This window comes from Octopus bimaculoides, chromosome 13, assembly GCF_001194135.2.
Source record: "Octopus bimaculoides isolate UCB-OBI-ISO-001 chromosome 13, ASM119413v2, whole genome shotgun sequence".
Classification (NCBI taxonomy): Eukaryota; Metazoa; Mollusca; class Cephalopoda; order Octopoda; family Octopodidae; genus Octopus; species Octopus bimaculoides.
The window spans coordinates 28957256-28962998 of record NC_068993.1 but is presented as its reverse complement, the minus strand read 5'-3'; positions in this window follow the sequence as shown (position 1 = coordinate 28962998).

Here is a 5743-nt window from a genome sequence, read left to right as displayed (position 1 = left end):
ATCATAATTAAGAAATAAATATAATATTCTGTCAGGTTTCTTTAATTAATTTACCTGATTTCATTGAAATGGATTGTTAATACTGGGACACCCTGTGTAAGGTCAAGCAGGATAACAGAAATGAGGCTGAAGGCTTGACAGCTTGCCATGTGGTGGGTATTCTAGTCTAGGGCTACCATCTGCCCCCACATGACTCCTAACCTCCATATACTAGTGACTTCACACACACACACACACACACACACACACACACACATATATATATATGTTTTAATTTATAAAGAAAGATCCAGAGGAACAGTTATCAGGGTAGCCAAATGTCACATAAGTGCATAAGAAATTAATAACCACACTTGCATGGGGGATAATTCCAAGGAGAAGTGAGATGTGTTTTGGAGAACATAAGAGTAATGGAAAATGGAGACAAACACACAAGATGTTATTCAAATCATTTATATCACCATATCACCAACATATGTTTCGATTGATACATTAAAATAAATCCAAGAGGAAGAATAATGTGAAATAATTTATCAATCTCATCAGGGAGGAGATTATAAACAACAGTGCTCTTAATAAGCCATTTTTACAGATGTAAGAAACTATAATATATATAATATATGAAAAACTAGGGAATGCTAGTAATTTTAAGATACTGTCAAGAAATTTGATGTCATAAGATGAGAGAAGAGAAAGAAGAGAGAAAGAGAATTAAAGGAGTAATGGAGATATAAACAAATAGAAGGTGAATGACAAATGGATAAAAAGGATAAAGGAAAGAATGGGATGTATGGGGTGAAAAGAATAAAGTGAGAGTTGCAGATATTATGAGGTAAGGGGGCAGATATTTGAAATAGCTGAAAGTGTGTTTTTTCCAGTGTAAACACCTGTAAATACACCCTTGGGGAGACAAACATATACACATACGCACACACACATACACACATATATATATACAACAGGCTTCTTTCAGTTTTCGTCTACCAAATCCACTCACAAGGCTTTGGTCAGCCCAAGGCTATAGTAGAAGACACTTGCCCAAGGTGCCATGCTGTGGGACTGAACCTGGGACCATGTGGTTGGTAAGCAAGCTACTTTATTTCAATAAATTTGCCTTGCAGGCATAATACAGAGGGACAAACAAAGACAGACAAACATAGCATGGTGAAGTAGCTTAAAGCGTTATTATAAATCGATTAAAAATATGAAAAATTAAAAAATAAAATAAAATAAATTGCATTATGCAATGTGACACCGAAGGAAAGGCGTCCAACATCAGGGTAGGGCCTTTGCTTTTCTTCCAGGGCTCCACTTACTTGGTGCCAATCACTCCCAGCTTTCTTACCACAAGCTTCCATCTCTTCTCGAATTTCACACATGACAGGTACCTCTTCTCTAGCCTGATCTTGCTGCTGAGGTGGTAACTAAAAAAGTTGACCAACCCTTGGCCGGATACAAATGTACCCGTCACAATCCCTTTCACACGTGTCTTCCATGCCATTTCTTTTAAAATGGCTACCATGCAGCAAAAACAGGCCTTCCTTTTCCTACTAAGGGAAGAAGGCAGCACAATCTCAATGATGGACTCAGCTGATAGCTGTACTCTTCCCATCGATGACAACAGTTGTTCTGTGAAAACTTTCAGTTCCGGACATTCCATGAATGTGTGCAAGACGGTCTCCCTGTCCTGCCTGCACCTCGGACATGTCAGCGAGATGGCACTTCCATGCCTTGACAGCTTATCACGAACCGGTAATGCCACAGGAAGCACTGCTAAGCAAGGGATTTCTGGTAATTATCCAGATACCCCAGCCCGAACATTCTTCTGAACAGGTTGATCAACTGATTTTCATCATAGCCCAGGATCTCTACCAAGGCGTCTTCAGACATGAATCCCACTAACCCGCTATAAAAATACATGGTGAAACTTCTGTTGCTGGCATTGCCTGCCCAAGAGAGTAGCTGAAGTGCCTGATGGCACTCCAATTGCTAATCCCCCAGCCTAAGTCTCTGTTTGATCCATGTACCAATGTCTATTAAGGATGTTAAGGTAGAACCGGATGTGCAGTGACCACACCTGTTCTCCATCCAGGTAAAGCCAGAGGTGTCTCAGCCTTAACGCGAATTTTTGCATCCTCAGCCAAGGCATCCCTAGCCCACCCTTTAGTGGCTTCTGGCAGCAGACAGAGAGCTTCACAAGAGGCTTTCCTCCTTTCCACAGAAAGCAGAAAAAGATACTCTCCAACTTGTTCAGCCACAAATCAGGGCAAGGCACCATGGTCAGAAGGTAGGTGATAACAGATGCTATAAACATCTGCACCACCTCTGCCTTCCCTAGCAAGGATAACACCCACCCAGACCAGGTTTGGGTTAGAGCAGTGATCTTACTGGCTACCTCACTCTAATTTTTCTCTATCTGGAGGTCTGGTCCAAACCAGACCCCAAGCAGCTTAACAGGACCTTCCGTCCAACGCCCTACGGAGTTATTGGACGTCATCTGCTTGCCTCTCCAGGTGCCGAGTTGCAAACCAACCGACTTGTCCTTGTTAACCTTTGCTTCTGCCACCACCTCGTAACTTTTGATGGCCTCTTCCACCGCTGGAAGTTGGCTCTCATCTGCTATGATGATTGGAATATCATCTGCATACACCGTAGCTCCACCTCCACACCACAGATCATTTGGTGTGCCCCCTAGTGCTTCCAACTTCCACAGCAATGGCTCAAGAGCCAGTACATACAAAAGCAGAGAATAGTTTCGAGAAGTATCCATTCACTTTGACTGCAGACTCAATGTTGCTGTACAAAGCAGCAATCCAACCATGGAAGGTCGGGCCCAGGTCAGCCTTCTCAAGGACTGCCGCCAAGTACCGATGGTCGACTCTATCAAACATTTTAGACTGGTCTAAATATACCAGTGCCCCTCCTGCGCCAGAAAGGTTCCCTGCCCTCTCTAAAGTGTAGCGTAGAAGATGGAGATTGTCGTGGATTGACCTGCCTGGGATGGTGCAAGCTTGCACCCTCCCTACAAGTCTTCCATGACCTGCACCAACCTTTTTGCTAACACCTTGGCCAAAATCTTTAACTCTGTATTTAGCAGAGTTATGGGCCGGAAGTTACTAATCTCGTCCCCCTTGCTCGGGTCCTTTCTGATCAGCAAAGTGCTTGTAAAGCACCTCACACATCTCGTTCCATCCTTCAACTGAACTCCCACTGTTATCAGTCAGAGACCTAATTGTGGCATCATTGCCATGCTTGGTTTCTACCATATGGGCCCATCCAGCAACATTAATTCCCTTATGGCCCAATGCTCACACTTTGGCACGAACTCTACATCCCTCATGTTTTGCTTTGAGGTGACGGTCCAAGGCCGTTCTTGCTGCCAAAATGTGGGATGCAGAGCCTCCTCTAAGTCCTTAACTAGTTTCCCTTCTATTCTCGCCTTGTCTAGACTTAACTGATGGCTAAACCTAACAGACTCGAAATGAGTGGCACTTTTGAGGGTGAACCACCACCGGTTATTAACCACGGAGCTGGTTAACGCCCTCTGTATTAGTTCCTTAATCCAGCTACAGTATGCCTCACAAGTCAAAATAGACTTGTTCAGCTTCCAGTAACTGGATCCTTTCTATCTACATTCAGCCTACACTTAACCATTCTATGGTCAGTGTAGGATACCGGAACAAGCTGTGGACAACTAAAGCTAGCTTTATTTCTAGCTCTTTTCACTATCCTATCTAAGTCAGACTTGAACCTTCTGTTGCCATTCATCCAGGTCCACTCTAGGACATTCGGATGGTCAAGTCTGTAACGATCTGCTAGCTGAAATCGCTTAAGCAGATCTATGAGACGTGAGTTTGTTTTCCTATCAATCGAGCCAATGCTATTGATGCGTGCGTCAACGATAGTGTTATAGTCACCTAACACCACTAATGTTTTCGATGTTATGAGAAAGTTCTCCAGGCACTGATAAAAATCAGTTTGTAATCCTCTAGCACAGGGTGCATAGATTCCGATCAGCCTGAAGGCTCTACCACTGTATTGTCATATCAAGGACGACCAGACCACCTTCAGGGTCCATGTAGACTGTACTTGTCTGTAGAGTCAAGCCTTTTTGGACAAGTACTACTACACGCCCTCGACCTCCAGTCTGGCTAGGAGACATGATTTTCTCATGGCCATTCAGGATGGGTGAGAAGGTTTGTAGACTGTCCAGCTTGGTTGCTGTAGCAACCATCACATGTATATCACGTGATCTGAGGGCATCAAGGAGGCAAGCTTGCTTCCACTTCGAGCTCAGATCATGTACATTTAAGCACCCCAAGTTAAGTGAAGCCATAAACCGGAGGAAAAAAAAAACAAAGGCTCTACTTACCCTTACTTGGAGATGCAGGGGCCAACCTCACCAAACGTGAGTCGGCTCCCTCCTTTCTGTCCTTCTTCAGGCGTTCAGGTGGGTCTATGAGCCTCCTTATGCCTCTCGGATACCTATCTTTCATCTGCCTGTATAGGGTTATCCCCATCCAGGCATGTCTCATATGTGTGTCATTATTTGGATGCAAAAGTTTCACCAAATGGTGTTGTGGAATTTGTCTTTCCAAATAATCATCTTTAGTGTCATATTCAGTTAAAATTATTTCTTCATTGTTCTTTTGTGGGTTTTTTCCAGGATGGTGGAGCGAGGTTTTTATTGTTATCTGTGGTGTATGATTGTCTTTTTTTCTTGTGGGAGATGTGGGTGGGGAGGGTGCATGTAAACGTTTGCGAATTGGCACAAATTCCCCTTCGAACACCTTCATGGTGTCGTCTTGGGACATTATGTTTGAAACACAGGGTACCTCAGAAATCAAGAGGGTGGGTTTTTTTTATTAATGTGGGGGCTTGTGAATGTTGGGGTTGGGTCTTTTCATTACTTTGTTTGGGGGTGGCACCACAACAGGGGGTGTGGGAGCATTTGGTTTTGTGGGGAGGATGTTTTGAATAGTTGCGGGGACTGGTGTCTGTAACAGTTATTTTCTTGGCCTTTTTTTCCACATTCGAAGCAAGTAACCTTTTTACCCTCTGCTTGAACTTAGTGGGTAACTTTTTCACCCACGCGTACCCAGTCTGGAAGGTTTTCAATGTCTTCCAGTGCCCCCTGGAAGATGGCTGAAATGCTCTGCCCTGTCCAGTATTGGGAGGCAGTGCATGAAATCTGAAGGAATTGTATTTTGTCTGTCCTGTTGTACAACGGGGCAGCCATCACCTCCTGAGGATCTATTTCCGGTGGCATCTCTGTCACCTTCACATGGGAAGTACGTCTTCCCCTATAAGAGGGCAGAAGTGTCACTTCCTTCGTCTTCAAGGGGCTAACCGAGTACTTGAGAGCCCACTTCTCTGTCTTGAAACGGACTAATGGTTGTGAAAACCTCGCCCCTTGTGATATGTGTAATATCATTCCACACAGGGGCAAGGCATTTCTCAACATTTTCCTTAAGATGTTTGAAATGTCTTCCTTCCATACAGAAGGATCTGAAGACCACAGTTCTTTTCTCTATTTCTTCAACATCGAATACGGGCGTTATCTTGATATCCCCATCTTCCTCCTTCATCCTAGAAAAATATTCCTCCAAATCTTCATTGTTCAAAACAATGGTCTTCGTTTCCACAACAGCAACGTCAGAAAACTTTTTACTATTAACATTACTCTTATAAAGAGAGTTTTCTTTTGGAATTTTTTCTTTTAAAATTTCGACCAACATGCTCA